The sequence below is a fragment of the Anabrus simplex genome, chromosome 3, assembly GCF_040414725.1.
Source record: "Anabrus simplex isolate iqAnaSimp1 chromosome 3, ASM4041472v1, whole genome shotgun sequence".
NCBI classification, from domain to species: domain Eukaryota; kingdom Metazoa; phylum Arthropoda; class Insecta; order Orthoptera; family Tettigoniidae; genus Anabrus; species Anabrus simplex.
In genome coordinates, this window is record NC_090267.1 from 37,906,830 (window position 1) to 37,924,608 (window position 17,779).

A 17,779-nucleotide genomic window follows, 5' to 3' on the forward strand; every position below is an offset into this window, starting at 1 on the left:
GATTGAATAGAAATTTTATGTGTATAAATGATTCATATAGGTATAAAAGCACCTTGCTTTGCTTTCGGCTAACATGTTCCGGCTACCTCTCCTTTTTCTGGATTTCTTAAAACGTTCATAATGGACCTAGACCGCCTTTTTTTAAAAACCCGGGATTTACATCTACTACTATAAAGAATCAGAAGGCTTTTTAGCTAAGAACCATTACACATGAAAATTAAAGGCATTCGACTCTTCAGATATTTGTGAGAAATGAAGGTTAATCCGGGATGCCTAGTAAACAGAACTGAAACAATTATCTTGGCGTACCACTGCTGGACTAATTATGACAACTGCAGTCACCGTCATGATCGTGCGAGGGAATGAATAGGATTCCTTTCATATCGATATCATTAAATAGGTTCGAATTAAGGGCTCCATAGAAATCATGATTTCCCTTATAAGAAAGCTAATTAATCCAGTGTATTGAAGAATGAATTGCTGTGCTCTTTTGCAGGATGTAATTACTTATTGATTTCAATCTTTATAAAATAAGAAACCCCGCTTTATATGAATAACAATAGCTTCTGCACCTCTTTCGAAAAGAAGTTCATTAAAAATATCTTCAACTCCATGAATGTTAGCGCGGTACGGCCTTTATTGGTAAAGCTTTCATTGCTACCAGCTCTGTAACATATTGTCAAATGTAACGATGAAATATTGTATCTTAGTGTTTAGAAGTTCTTCACTGGCTAAAAGTTGAAATTAGTTCTATTAAAATGGTATCAGGAGATAAGAGAATATTCAATTTTGTCTGATGACATCGCCTAAATAGTTGGAAAGGAGAGTAGCGAAACGCTTAAGGTGTTATCTCGAGGAAGTGTGTGAACGATTTGCATTGTTCCCGGCTGGAATATTTTTAACACTGTAATCCAGTCTCACTTAAAACACATTTGGTAGGCACTCTGCACTTCTATAATGTCTTTATCAATTCGTTATGCCTATTAAAATCGTAAAGGTCTAAATTACCAAGCAGTTAAACTGTTGCGTACATACTTAATCTCCACTAGAATATTTGAAAATCAGGAGAAAATACAGTATATCTTTATCGGTGTGGGGTGGTAGACAAATCTTTAAGATCGATATCGGAAAACTAGAAATAATTGAATGTGAAGTGGCTTGCCGCCACCTTGACCTACGATGAATTGACTGGCTGGATGGCATGTTCCATGCTCTGTGACTTAATATTTCAGAGTAACATGGGTATGCTTAGTATGCGGGTATCACTCGCCATTTAATACTTACGTGCGCGAGGGTTGTGTGATCAAAAAGTGTGTGAGGTTCGCGCTAACAAACTTCAGCTTTTTCTCCAAGGCCTCACTTCCTCACATTGAAAGTATGTTTTGTAAGTGATGAAGTTAATTTATAACTTTGATTCTGCAGAAAGGCATTATAAGTTATGTATGATGAAAAATGGTGCGAATTTCCTAATGAAGGAAATTCTGAAAGGTAAATGTACTTCTTTCCAACGTGCTATCATTTAAAAAAAGTTATAAGTTCGATCATACGCTGCAGCGGATTTTAACGAAAATACACGCAAACAAGGCAAAATGTATGGGACTACATCAGAGACAAAGGCAAAGACACCTCCGTGCAGGCCATGGAGTCCCTTGGAGGAGCGAAAGGTAAAGGATTCTACCATTTCTAACCGCGGCACGTGATGGGATAGAGTGGTTAGCTCTACGCCCGGCCGCCTTTGCCCCCAGGAATTAACCTGGTACTCATTTTTGGTGTAGGGTGAGTGAACCTCAGGGCCATATGCACCTCCGGAAGTGGAAATCTCGTTTCTTAAATTTTACGACTTCCTGACGGGGATTCGAACCCACATCCTTCCGGGTGAACCGAGTACGCCTTTACCACCTCGGCCAGGCAGCCCCTGACTACATCAGAAGGGAAGAAAAAATGTGAATGAGAAGACGAATGTAATGTTTTGTAAATATTACAGTAGAAGAGGCCTGTTAGTTAATAAATCATTATTTAAATTCGATCATTTAAAAAATACAAAGCTACTGCTTGAGCAAGTTAACAAATGTTGAAATCTTTAAATTTTAATAAACTGAGTTCTGTTGAGAAATCACACTCCTTATCCTCAAACAGGAAAAGTCACTTTATGAACTTCCCGTAACATCGCCGAAGTTTTCGATGTTCTCCTCTGTTCACCTACTATTTCATAGTCAATGGTAACATCTTCTTAACGCAATATTTTGGGTTGAGAAGCTCCCTAAACCTATTTTCTCAATGAATGCATTACACTGACATAACACGAGTCATGGGATAAGAATCTAGTATCTTGCAGGTCGTCCTCTAGCTCGGCAACATGCAGCAACTGGTCGCAGCATTGATTCCACATGTGGTAGAAACACCCGTGAAAAGATTCTGACCAACGCGGTTTCCTACTATTTGTAGACGCAGGATCTTGAGTGTTAATTTTCCTGACCACCACGTACCAGAAATGCTCGACAGGGTTCATATCAGGCAAACGAGTGGGCTACTGCTATCGTTGAAACTCTCTAGAAAGCTCCTAGAATCAGTTCTGGACAACGTGAGCCTGAGGACACGGTGCATTATCCTACTGCAATATCTCATCGTCGTAGCGGTACGTGGAAACCAGTGGCGTGTACTGAGAGCTACCAAGGCTATCAGTGAAGCCCAAACATCAAATGCGAGCAATGGAAATCTAAAGCACATTATATTGTAAGCATCTGACGCATTGTTTCATTTGCAAACTTGAAAGCAATTGAGAAAAGACGTCGCAAGTATTTCTGAGAACAAGGTTTCGGAGACTGATATTGCAGCCCAGACCCTCATCCCGCTCCCCGCAACACGCCTCACGCGGGTTGCTGCTGTATGCCTACAGGCGCGGGGACCGCCGGAGGATATGTGTGTTAGGCTTCTATCCATCAGATCGCCACAACTTACTATCAACCACGCGTTACTCATCGTATATACTTCCTCACCTCATCCTTCTAACTTAATTATATAGATAACGGAGTGCTGGTATTTCACTCCCGTTTACTTCTACATCCTTGTAGGGCAGGCCTGCTGTTATAGGAGTAATATAGTTTTATTTTTATAGGTAGATCTGCTAAAATGAATTGCAATCTTTCAGGTTTAGTATTATCTTTTGTTGGTTGGAATCGAACCCGTGATCATGGGTCGGACACCACCACTGATCTTCCGAGGAAGATAATTAACTAGTGAACGATGGGTACGACCGCCGTAAAATTCAACATTTTATTTAACAACTATGATGATGCTAATACTACTACTACTACTACTACTACTACTACTACTACTACTAATAATAATAATAATAATAATAATAATAATAATAATAATTGATCACATTGACATTTATAAGCGAGATAAGTTCAGAAAGTTAGTCAATACATCTGACTCTCTCCATTCACTAACAACTAAATCACTGCGTTCAGGAGTAGGAGTGAAATGGACTCAAGAAAGAAGAGACATCCATAGCGCTAGAATGAAGTAATACTGGGCTAAAAGGAAGAAAAGAGCTCACCAGATTTAAGAACAACGTGGTCCATCGTAAGCCTAAACGGATAATAATAATAATAATAATAATAATAATAATAATAATAATAATGGTGATGATGATGGTGCATAGCATCTGTATAGGCTTGGTGGTGACCTAATAGGGATAAAATGAATGGTGAAGACGTCATAAACACCCAGTCCCCAAGCCAGGGGAATTAACAGTATGAGGGGTTTGATTCTGAAAAATTGATCCGAGGCCACCGGACCAAAGGCAAGCTTTCTATCCATTTAGCCTCAAAGCTGGACTGCAATTTGCTAAACCTAAGGCTACCAACACGATTGATCAGGTGTTGAGTATTGGCAGTGGCAGAGGCTAGGGCAGTAGCTTGTGAAGCAGCCTTGACAACACAGCAGGCTTCTCCGTTGCCTATTGGCTACAGCTCAAAACGCTTAAGGCTTGACGTTCCCTATACCAACTATCGAAAAGGGGTAACCTAAGTCTAGTGGTAGCCCATGTCCCGATACCAGCATACGCCACTGGTGAAAACCATGAAGGGCTTCAATTAGTCACCAAGCAGTTCAACGTAGCAGTCACTGACCTACTCAGGTGGATCAGCGGATCAAGCCCATACCACGTGAATACATCTCACACCATTATGGAGCTTCCAGCAGCCTGTATGGTGCCTTGTTGACAACTGGGATCTATGGCTTCACGGGAACTGCGCCATATCCGAACCCTAACTTCAGCTCGAAACAAATGGAACAGTAACCCGTTGGACCAAGCTACATGTCACTATTCCTCCTGGGTCCAATTAGGAACGTCCAGGTAAGAGCCATGCCCAGTACCATGGTGTTAACAAGAATACTCTTCTAGGTCTTACTGTTGATACTCACACAACCCCTTGCTACACAGCTCTTTCCCGACTGAAACCCGAAAGGCGACCGAAGTTTCACATACTTACGTCGATTTATCGAATTCGGAAAGAAAATCTGCCCAAATATATTTCTTCAAAATTCATTTTTTTAATCCTCATTTCATACTTGTAACACTAGATCTGGCACGCTCTTTGCTATTCACATCAACCACTCTTGAATGTATAATACATCCTTCGCTATGACAGGGTTACGACTTTGGAATTCATTTCCATCTACCATCAGGGGTGAGGAAAGCAACGGGAAACTATCTCACTCCTCATTTCCCTAGTACGCCTCTTCAGTGATGCCTAGGCTATTTATGACAGCTGTTGGCAGAGCTGCAGAGGATCAAACCAGCCTTCGGGCTGAATACCAAACAACAAACAACAACACTACTGTCAGGAATTCTAAGTCAATATCAAAATTTAAAACTGCATGCAGAGATTACCTGTTGAATACCACTGATTGCTTCGTGTGATTGGTGACATATGATAGGTGGTGGTGGTGATTATTGTTTTAAGAGGAAGTTCAACTAGGCAACCATCTTCTATATAACACCAATCAGAGTGAAAAAATAGAAGGAATACGACACTTAGAAAAATGAAGATATCGGCCAAAGGAACACAAGGGCCATGAAGGGCGTGAAATGACTCCCTAATGACTACCTAAAACCGTCGGAGTCGAAAAAGAACAAGAGTTGGCCAAGGGAGGTCGTATAGGAGAGATGAAAGTGAGGAGCCTGCCACAAATAAGTGGAAGCAATGCCAGGACTCAGCTCAGGGCTCCGTGGTCGCCAACTCACGCTCCCAAGTTCAGAGTCCCTGGGGCCCTTTTAGTCGCCTCTTACGACAGGCAGGGAATACGCTGGGTGTTGTTATACTGCCCCCATCCACAGGGGGAGATTGTGGTTTGCAGGCTAGTACCTATCATTGACACTTTATTGTACAACCTGAAGTACACTGTTATTATTATAATTGTTATAATAATTATTATTATTCCATTGTTATAGAGTAAACGTATGTAATGTCTAGCTTTTAACTCGTGTGCATAGATTACTGTTTAGGCCATACCTTTATTTCCGTCACATTAATATGTATTGTGTTGTGGTTTATGCATTGCTTATATTTATCATTTTGTATGCAAGTTCTTTATTATGACTTTTTCACGAACTTTTTACATTTTTGTACCGGATTTCTTTTTATCTTAATTTTATTTGTTGAGCTTTGCTTTCATTCTTGTTTATATGTTCTTCATATGTGTTATTTAGCTTAGTTATCCTTTATTTTATAATAATATAGCACATTTCTTTTATATACGTATTATATTTCACGTGATTAGGTGTAAAAGAGGGCCACGAGCCCTAACTTCGCCACTGATAAAGTCACATAAATAAATAAATAAATAAATAAATAAATAAATAAATAAATAAATAAATAAATAAATCAATAAATACATATTTTTTGCTAGGGGCTTTACGTCGCACTGACACAGATAGGTCTTATGGCGACGATGGGATAGGAAAGGCCTAGGAGTTGGAAGGAGCAGCCATGGCCTTACTTAAGGTACAGCCCCAGCATTTGCCTGCTGTGAAAATGGGAAACCACGGAAAACCATTTTCATGGCTGCCGATAGTGGGATTCGAACCTACTATCTCCCGGATGCAAGCTCACAGCCGCGCGCCTCTACGCGCACGGCCAACTCGCCCGGTAATAAATAAATAAATAAATAAATAAATAAATAAATAAATAAATAAATAAATAAATAAATAAATAAATAAATAAATAAATATATAAATAAATAAATATCACACTGACGTTAAAGAACGCTCAACTGACTTGTTCTATATACATGTTCTGCTCCCATGCAATTTGTGTGGTTGTGATTGGAGCCAGTGTGGGTTGTCTGTTACTACGGCAATTCTAGTCAGACACCGCTAATCGCAATTTTTTTTTTTTTTTTTTGCTACTTGCTTTACGTCGCACCGACACAGATAGGTCTTATGGCGACGATGGGACAGGGAAGGGCTAGGAGTGGGAAGGAAGCGGCCGTGGTCTTAATTAAGGTACAGCCCCAGCATTTGCCTGGTGTGAAAATGGGAAACCACGGAAAACCATCTTCAGGGCTGCCGACAGTGGGTTTCGAACCTACTATCTCCCGAATACTGGATACTGGCCGCATTTAAGCAACTGCAGCTATACCGCTAATCGCGTTCAGTAAGTACTTGTAGTCGGCGATTGCGCTGTCTGTTCATTGTGGGTGGTAATGCCCGCAATGAGGTATTCCCGATACAAATGTAACACTGTCGATGTTAGATGTCCGCACAACTTCGACAATGGAACGTTCCATCCATCCGGCCCCCATTATACATACAGTAATGCACCGTTCCAAAGACGATCATTCATATCGCCTTGCCACGACCAGCATAGACGGTGTTTACACTCAGTCTCGAGATATCAGATCACATCTGATATGTGTCTCCAGACGTCACACTACGGTGGTAAAAAAAGAAATGGTGTATGGCTTTTAGTGCCGGGAGTGTTCGGCTCGCCAGATGCAGGTTTTTTGATTTGATTCCCGCAGGCGACCTGCGCGTCGTGATGAGACTGGAATGATGCTAAAGACGACACATACACCCAGCTCCCGTGCCAGCGAAATTAACCAATTAAGGTTAAAATTCCCGATCCTGCCCGGAATCGAACCGCGATCCCAGTGACCAGAGGCCAGGACGCTAACCATTTAGCCATGCAGTCGGACAGTACGGTGGTGCCACCGATTATTACTTTTAAATACTGCTATCTCATGCTTTTGGCACGCCAATGTATATAAAGTCCCCTTAGCAGGTACGGACTAGTAGAAATTGGGGAATGCTACGGACAAGGCTAGAAATTGGTATGTGTATTACTGAGTATATTCTCCACTTAGTTCGAATCATTGGCTGAAGTTGTCAGCTTTGATGCCTTCAGTTCAGAGGGTCCCAGGTTCGTTTCCCGACCGGGTCGGGTAATTTAATCGCGTGTGATTAATTTTTCTGGCTCGGGGACTGGGTGTTTGTTATCGTCCCTACATTATCATGTTCATATTCAAACAACGTTCTACACTACCAGCCACCAAAGAAGCAAGCAATAGTGATTACATCTCTCCATATAGGGTTGTGTCAGGAAGGGTATCCAGCAGTAAAACAGGGACCATTCCATATCCAAATCCACATGTGCGACACAGTTCGTACCCGTGACCCCACAGATGTAGTAGAAGAAGAAAATTCTCCACTTACGGGCAAGTTACAATGAAACAGTTGTAACGTAAGGCATAAACATAAACACTGCAAGAACTGAACTACAAAAAATGTGTTCACAGCTTCGTCCGGCACCAAATGTACCAAAACAATTAAGTGTAATATATTTTTCCTTTCTAACCTTACCAAACACTTTCAGAATATGTTTTCTTAGTATTGTTAACATAGTCTTCAGGGTTCCTCGTGGGATGTAAAACCCTTTACTTGCACGTTTGCAACCCATTATCGTGTCTCTCGCTGCCTTAATAGCCCTTTTCATAGCCTCCTTATCCCACTGTTTGCATTTTCCCATGCCAAAATAATCTATATAAATAAAGTTGTAGGGGTCCGCTGTCTGTAATTTCTTTTGTTTTGCCAATTTTTCAGATATTTATCCGTTTTAGGTCAACTCAAGACCGAATCGGTGGTTTTTATTTCTCGTGTATGTTTGTTTGTCTGTCTGTTTGTTCCACCATCATGGCGAAACGGCAGGATAGATCTCAACCAAACTTCTTATTTAGATTATACTCATCCCGGGGAAGGTTTTTATATGCATATCATATTGAAATCTTTGAATAGACGGGGGGTTTATACGAAAACCAGAACGGTGTTCCTCCATTTTCTCTTATACTATTGCTTTTCTGTAAACTCTGTGGAGCGTATGTGAAACGTATCTTCATTATAAACAACTTTCGTTATGTTCAAAATTTACCTTACTCTTCAAATGACGGAGAAATTTACTATTTTCAGCGGGTCTCATGCTCTGCATTGAGTGACCGACAGACCGACAACGAACCTACAGGTTACCATGGCAACGCCTCTGACTGCATGCCAGCAGGGAAGTAACCTATTGCCATTTTCCTCATCATGCCTTCAAATTCGTGGTTGTTCCTTGGGTAGAAGGCAAGAGAGGCGTCAATCGGCCATTCTGCGGGATATTGGCGGAATGTCGGAGGTTATAACCGTCCTCGAATAGCTCAAGTAATAATACCATTACTCATCTTCTTACCTGTTTACCTAAGAATCTCTGCGCCTAAATTTCCCCTCTGTTACCGCTTTCTTATATCCATAACTCATACCAGCATAATTTATTGAGGGACATTTTATTTTCCAATACATTCACTTAGAATTTACATATTTGTACTCATCCTGCTGTCCTCAGTTATAATCCTATTTTCTGTTAATTTCAACTTTCTCAACTGTATTACTTTCTTCCTTAATTACTCCGTATGTATGCGAGTGCTAATCTCGAAACCTGGGCAATCTTTTCTTGGAGGAAATACATCTTATAGGCCATGAAAATGTATAATTCTTGGCCCCGGAAAATATCGAAATATGGATGCAATTTTAACGACGGTGCAGACCTTCCTTTCGGAATAATTGGTGGCTAAGCCGTAAGTCGTATCACAAAAGAACACGTTTCAATTTGGAGAGATCTGCAACTTTGGGCCTATGACATTTTGTAGTATCTCTATCCTTTATTCGTTAAATAGTACTGTATTTCTTGAGTTCAATTTAATGTTGTACTTTTTGCACGTGTATGTTATTGTATGGTACACTTATAGGAAAGATGCAATCATGACATTGGGCTGGCACATTGACATGACCAGTGGCCATATGTTCGCAAAATTTTATGATTCCAGGGTCACATAGGTATCAAAAAATAAAGTAGTATGTGAAAACTGTACCAAATTTCACCCCACTTAATGAATAAATGAATCTAACCCATAAATATAGGAGATACGGGAAAATGTCACAGGACCAAACATGTTGGTACGAGTCGTTTGAGGGTGAAGTCCGTTTGTAGGTGCAATTTAATATAGTCTTACTCACTGCATTTACAGTAATTTACGGAGAAATCCGTATACAATGTAGAATATCGTAGCGAAGCACGGGTGTATTTGCTAGTAGCAAAAGAAATGAAGGAAGGTGAAATTACGAACATTCCCTGATTTATATTATAATGGCCGCTAGAGTAATTCACGCCAACCACCACACTGTAGCGATTACACGCCGAGAACTACACAACTCGACTGAAATGCAGTCCAGTATTTCATACACATATCACTGCTCACTCTAGGCTTTTCACTAACTCAGCTCAGCATGAAAAACGAATCCTTCCTGTACGCGGAATCTAAACATGGTGCTCACAACGGGATGAGGCTACAGGTGTACGCGTGGCTAAACATTAGGTACCAACCGTGCAGAATGAAAGTCCATAGGGGGGCGAAATTAGGTGTGGGGACGGAATTTGGCCTCCCTACCTTACCTTTAAAAGCATAACGTAATATTTGATTTGGATAAGCTAAAATACTTTGTTTATTACATAAAATACCATGAACTGACAAGATTCATAAACACACACTAAATATTTAAATTTATTTAATATATCTCGTTTTAATAAATAGGAAAATTGATTAAAATTTGGAAAGAAGTTACATTTAAAATGTTAACGTTCCTAAAATTCTCCATTGATCGCACAACTGGGAAGTGCTCAGTGTAGCTGTAACTTGTGTTTGGTGAACAAACAAATCATTGTAAATTCTGCCAAGTTGTTGCGAGGGTCACAGCAGGGTAGGGTGTGTCTCAACATTTCACATTGTCACGCAAACCCCTCGGGCAGTATGATCTATTCCTGCACTTGTCCTCCACAAATAATTCAGCCAGGAACTGAAGTACATACGCTGTTTGTTTATTTTGCATGAACTCTTCCTGATTGTTTGGGTTTGGGGAAAACTGTGATGAAATGTTCTAATATTGAGTTTAGTGAATTTGAAGCGAAAGTTGATGCTGAGGCATTCATCGATCCTAAAAGGATTCGCTATCGAGGGGACTCGTCACCATGCCTCTAGGTATCTCTGGCATTGCGTACCTTTATTTGTGCCAGGTTCTTCTGTTGTATCTTTCTTATCCGACCTCTGACCAAGCGAATTGGCCGTGTGGTTAAGGTCGCGCAACTGTTAGCTTGCGTTCGGGAGATGGTGGGTTCGGATCCCACCGTCAGTATTTCTGAAGGTGGTTTTCCGTGGATTCCCATCTTCATACCAGGCAAATGCTTAATAAAGGCCGTGGCCGCTATCTTCCAAATCCTAGTAGGTTCCTATCCCTCCGTCGCCAAAATCTGCGATGTGGTAGTGCGACCTTAAACAAGTAGCACAAAAGAAATCCGACTTCTGTTGGTCGATATTACTTCCACTCAGACCTCGACGGTATTGGTCTTATGAGGTTGTGAGAGATTTCATGTACTTTATCCTTATTTAACATACATCTCCATTTTACAGGCGGGACTCCTCTTTCTCCTACGATTAAAATTAACTGGGGAGGATTATTCTGTTTTATTTCCCCTAAAGAGTATCCTCACAATGACCGATCTGCAAGAATTGCTACTTAAACATTATGAAACAGGTTTTTAAATCCATTATTTACATGTCTTAGAAATGTATAACAACCTGTCCGTCTTTCTTTATGGATGCAGTAGTTTAGAGCATCTGTCTCTTGAAAATGCAGCTTCCACTGAAGTCTGTCTCAGGTATGGCAGTGGCATTCTGGAAACTGGTGAGATATGGGCTCAGCCACGTGGCGTGTATTCCTAACTCATGTCTTTCAATGCAAGTGATAATACGCGGTTGGGTCTAAAACATTCGAAAATTGGTCCCATATCTAAACGACACCATGGTACAGGTGCGCACGCATGCACGTGGTTCTTCAGAGACGTGTCGAGGTGTAGAGTGCATGTGACCGGCATAATAAACCCGCTGTGGTCAGTAGAACGCAGTCAGTATAATTGTTTTTTCGGTGGTACTCCCGAAGTCCACCCCTCTCCTCCCGCGTGGCGATCAACACATGCTACATCGCCTAGGACTTGCCTTTAATTCTAAGAAAAAGTGAGACGGCAAGGAAGATTCGGATGAAGTGATGCTCAGGGAATATCGGCGTGTCCGTATGCTCAGTATGTTACCAGGCAGATGTGGTAATGGGTTAAGAGAGTGGTGTAATCAGATGGTAAGAGCCAGGACAGTAACACATAGGAAATAGAAAGGTGCCCATATGTAAAGCCTGGCTAATTGTAAATAGTACATGCAAGGATGTGGGCTGGAAGAATCCAGGTAATGTTAGTGACGATTATATATCCTGCACAAGTCATGTCCGTTTACCTGCAATGTTCGTTTGTTAGGGGGAACAACCTTCTTGGCACTGCGGTATTCTGTGCGGAGGCTCACCGCCTTCCGGACTGTTGGGCTGTAGAATAAGTCACCCAGCTGCCAGTGCTCCCTAGTGTCAGGCCTCCGTATTAGGATTGACTTATCTGGAGGTGGGGAGGAGGAAGCAGAAAATCAGCCTGCTCATATGGTGAACACCCGTGCATGGAGATTTATCAAACAGTCGTGAAATTTCGATGACAAAGCTTTTATTTCATGTCTATCCTAAAACTTTGCAAATAGTTTTAAATAAGGGATAAATATTAGCCTGTTTTAGGTAGTGTCAAACTTTCCTAAATAATCTTTGATGGGATATGCAAGATCCGGAGTGAAAATGTTAAATTTCTTGAATGAGTTGAGATAATTCTTCACTAACCATCTGTCTTTCTGTTTCAGGTGAGTACAGTGTTGACCACCCATTCCAGCTGAGAGCGCTCTTCAACAAAGGTAAAGTAGATTTTCCATTCTGGTCACTAATTGAACAGTTCATTATGTGTGCTCTTGTGTGCCCTGGCCAGCGTAAGTACGTGTTCATTGCCTCCTGGTCACGTAGGTGAACGTGCGCTGTGTTTAATGGAACTTTTATATCCGTCTCTCACAGAAAGGTTTTGACATTCAAATGCGTGCCGCAGTGGACATCTTAAAATAATTGTCAGCAGAGAGTGAATTTAAAGAAACTGGTAGTTTTAATAGCATTGTCTCAATAATGATCATCTGCTGATTGTATTTTTAAAAAATAATCTAGTGAATGCTGTAGAAAATATCTAATATTTCCTCTCTGTCACATCAACTACTACAACCGAATCAGTATTTTGAAGAAGAGAACGGATCCAAAAACTGATTATTGAGAAAATCAAAGAAAACTTTCTACTTGTTTTATTTGTAAACTTTTTCTTATCCTAACGTTTATGAGAGTTTCTTTACATTAATTTGCACTTCCAGTTCATTGGGCAGATCAGTTGGATTGTCCTAAACGAAATAGTACGATATTAAAATCATTGAATTTGATCCCTTCTTCAAACTGATTACGAAATAGGCATAACAGCAGTTGTTAAAACACTAGAAGTATTTTTACTTTCTCCAAACATTACCAATGCAACGTATATATTAAAGTTCTATACTACTCACAGTTTTTGAAAGCAATATGTGCAGAATGTCCTCTGAAAATCATTACTGACCTTCACTTTCTAAATCTTTCTAAATCGACCAATAGCGATGATGGCGGACAAGCTTGGTATCAGTTTGAAGAAGGAAACAAAAGTGGGATAAGTTCCCTTCTTCACACTGACGAATATTACCAGGTCCATCTGCACCGAGTGGTTTTCGGTCCTTCTTTATAACTAAGAATGAGAATCTATATAACACACGTTTGGTGCAAAGAAACGAATTTCGGTTGGGTTTTTTTTTTTGCGCTTCTTCCCTTTTACAAACTGCTGGTTCAAATGCTGTCCTATCTTGTATTTTAACTTTAGACAACGTCCACTCCCTAACTTATCCTTATTCCGATTAAGTACAAATTAAAATCTGTAACAGTCGCAATAGTTTACTAAGTTCGCAAGGCTGCTGAGAGCGATATGTTAAGCTCCGGCAGTGATGTATTCAAAACAAAATGAACTTTCTCTCTGGAGACGCATGAGAGGTAAGAAGAGCCATAAGAACTTCCATCAGAACATAATCTGCATCAAAGAATCTGGAACATTCTTACGAGGTAAAAACTATACGTGCAAAATAAAACTGAAGATATGGAGTACCTTTTCCAGGAAAAGGACAAAAGGAGGACATTCGTGACTAACATCACCGTTGATTAATTGAAGACTCGGTGTTAAGAGCTAATGCTTAGCTGTACCCATATTGCAAAGTTCTAGACTCAAATATTATTTGAAGAAAATAGTTTATTTGAATGTAGATTTGATCCCTGATGGTACGCTTATGTACTAACTGGTCTTTAATTGAAGGGCTGCGTAGAGTAACGCTGTAAGTTACTTTCCACGAGGCACAAAACAAAGACATTTCATACCTACAATTAGAAAATAGAAAAAAGGACTACGTACATATATTTGTACACAGAAAGTAGCACATGAAGAAAGGCATGCAATATGATATTTTTCCAGTTAAACCACTATTTGTCAAAAGGTGGCTTACAATGTTATTCTCGGCAGCCATTCAATTATGTAATTGATGTAGTGATCACTAAGAAGTTTACTTGTCTTTTTAACTTAAAATTTGGAGGCATTTTCACTAAATATAACGTGAAAACAAAACACCAAATACAAATGATTCTACAATAAATTCACACTTCTGTTTACATCAAAACCGTAATATAGAACAGTCTTACTGAGTACCAATCCTCGCCAACGCTTTCTCTTACCAGAAAAGAAAAATACCAGGCCCAAAGGAATTTTACTTCACAAAGGTAGCGATTCATTTTGGAATTAACGATTCACATGGTCCTTTTAAATACTTTTAGTGATGTAAACCACATAATGCGACCGTAAAATTATATACATTTTCTTGTTGAGGTATATTCTGAGAATGCATTTCTAACAAAAACAAAACTGCTACTTTGGATGGCTTCATATTGGCATACCTGTCAAATCCAGTTCTTCCTTCTCAGCGATTTTGTACGGTTTTCTTTCGGTATCTCCAATCCAGCGCCGTTTCTTTTTTAAATATCAACTGCAATGGGCTTCTGAGTGTTTTTGTTTTCCTCAGGTCTTCAGCAGAAAGTCTCTGCCTATCATATTTTCAAGAAACAGCGCAAGACGCAGTCCACAAATTCTTGCTTTTTTCCAGTTTGATTTCTAACCTTCCACATTTCATATACAGACGTCTTTCTTTTTAAAATCCTCGTATGTCCCAATGTTCTTCCTACCCATTATATTCCTTAATTGTGGTCACGTATCCCAGTCGTTTATTTTGCATTCAGTCCATCAAAATAATTTTCGTTGTGTTCATTTTCCTATGCTAACGTGTAAAGGAAGACGGACTTTATCGCTCCATACGGGGTACAGTTGCGTAAAGGGAGACCTTTTAATCCTAAATTAACTTGATCATCAACGCCATCGCTTGTCACCATACTTCCGGAGTATGTGAAGGAGTCCACTTGCTGTAATCGATGTTGAAATTCTCTAATATATTTGCATTCACTCTCATTTGCTTAGTTTTCATAACATTAATGCTCAACCCCAGCACTTCACTTTTTGCAATACGGTTTCATTTCTCTTTTATATCTATACATCTTGGAGCCAAGAGGTTGATATTATCAGCATACCCCACTTATTCAGGTCTTTCTCTCATCTCCCACTGGATTTCTCTCTTCCATTCTCTGATGGTTTTTCTCGTTATTCTGTCGCGAAGCAAAAAAAATATGAAGCTTTTTCCTCTTTGTGACACTACAGTAATAAGTATTCGTTCCGAAATTTGTTCTGTATAAGTATGTTGCCAAAAATACCCTCGGATGCGACTCCAGTATACGTCCTGTGAATACTACTTTGTAAATTTCGTAACGTTCAGTCAATGAACCCACACTTTATTCATTCATTTATTTATTTATTTATTTATTTATTTATTTATTTATTTATTTATTTATTTATTTATTTATTTATTTATTTATTTATTTATTTATTTATTTCGTACAGGGCGCCTCAGCCGTGGCTCATGTACTGTAGGTGTAATACATGTCTGATATACAAGAAGCAGAATTAAGAGATAACACAGGTCTTAAGTGCACTGACGTTTTACATGAGAATGAACAGAAAGGGAGTGAAACTAATTATGGAGTTGCGATACATTTAACGTATACAAGTTGCTAAGTTAAAATAACTCAGATTTCCATACCATCTTATGTAAATATTTTACAAGTCTGTGCTTGAATACAGAAAATGAAGCAGGCTGTCGAATATGTTCAGGAAGTGAGTTATACGCGTGTGCTGAGTAGTACCATACAGAATTGTTGCCATATTTAGTTGAGTTAATTCAGTGTGAATTGTATTGATATGTATTGTGTTGTATGAATGAATGTCAGAATTGGTCCCACATTAAGTATTTTTCCAAGGCAAGTGTCCAAACTGGGGCACATCTATTTAGAGCAATACATACATATATACCTTGTTGAGACTATCTTGTGAAACGCCTAGTTATTATATTGGAGATATTCCATCGTTCGAAGTGCATAAGCTATGAGCAAATATCCGAGACGTAACCATTGTTAAGTATGCAGGGTGGAGCAGAACAACTCCGACAAACCCTCGGAGGTCGTTGAGGTATACGTGCTGAGTATATTGATACAAGGGACCCGTGGTCTCCACTGACTCTTTACAGAGTATTAATGTATTTACGATTTGTTCGGTTTGTTACCCCAGTCATCCTTGTTTCTGCGGAAAAGCCTGAAATATACAATAACCAAAACGTACAACACAAAACACAGAGTAATGCAACAACCCTCCGACGAACACTTACACTTTTGTCACAGTGTGTTCAGTCTGTTCTGTCACAGTACTGTACAGTACAGTACGTAACAAGTGCAGAACTGTTCCCTTTCAGGTATTGTTCAAAATGTCAACAAGGTATAAGGATAGGGGGAGTACCCTGAGGGATTATGTGGGCAAACATATGAGTAGTGTGGTTGATTCATCCATATAGTATGAAAGATAATCATAAGGGTAGAGATAATGTGAATGTTAATACCAGATGTTGGGTTCCGTCGCATTAAAGAACTCCTGCGGGAGAAAATTCTGACACCGCAGCGTTTCCTAAGAATTACCATTTATTATTTAAGTGTAATACACATACAAAGCTAACTGTGGAAATAAACCAAACGAAATACAATTACTCTGTAACCAGCCATCGAAGACCACTACTCCCTTATACCAATATATTCAGAAGGTATACCTGAACAACCTTCGAAAGTTTGTCAGTGGTGTTCTACTTCACTCTATGTACACGGCCCATTTGGTTACTTAACTGAAAAACAATATTTACAGTTGGTAAAACTGAATAAATCTAATATTTCTTTGCAGTGTAAGGACAAAAGGATGATATTCATGGCTAACATCACCTTTGATTAACGCGTATATGAAAACTTGAAGAAACAGCTAATGCTAGTTGCACCGGTATTGCAAAGTTCTGAATTTAAAGTTCCTGATGCCTCCGTCGGCGAAAACCTTCGATGTGTTAGCGCGACGTTAAACAAATAGCAAGAAAAGTTCCCGTTATGGATATAGGAATAAATGAAGTGAAGAAAACACTTTCTGTGAAAGTGGATTTGGTCCCTGATGGTTCCCACATTTACTAAGTGGTCTTTAATAAGTTATCATTCTCGTTAGAAACAGGCCATTACATGCCATAACTGACTCATCTCCTGCTGCTTCCTTTGGAACGTAGGGCGGAAATGGAGTTTCACCATTTCACTCTGTTTCCTGCCAGCCTCATTACTTTCTTCCAGGTCTTCCCTTCCTGTCCAGTTTCGTCTCGCGTAGGCTTAATGATATCATGACCGTGGCAAAAGATTTAAGTTTCTGAGAAATCAACTTGCTTAATTGACCAACAAATTTGACCGATAATTCACAAATGCTTCATATTCTGAAGCTTCTTTTACCTTAATAAAAGTCTTGTTTTAACATGAACTGCGCGTCAATTTGCATATATTTACAATATTCATTTAACGATTTTACTCTTCAATCAATGAATCAATGAATCAATCAATCAATCAATCAATCAATCAATCAATCAATCAATCAATCAATCAATCAATCAATCAATCAATCAATCACCACTGATCTGCATTTAAAACAGTCGCCCAGATGGCAGACTCCCTATCTGTTGTTTACCTAGTGTTTTCTTTACTACAGTAATTGCA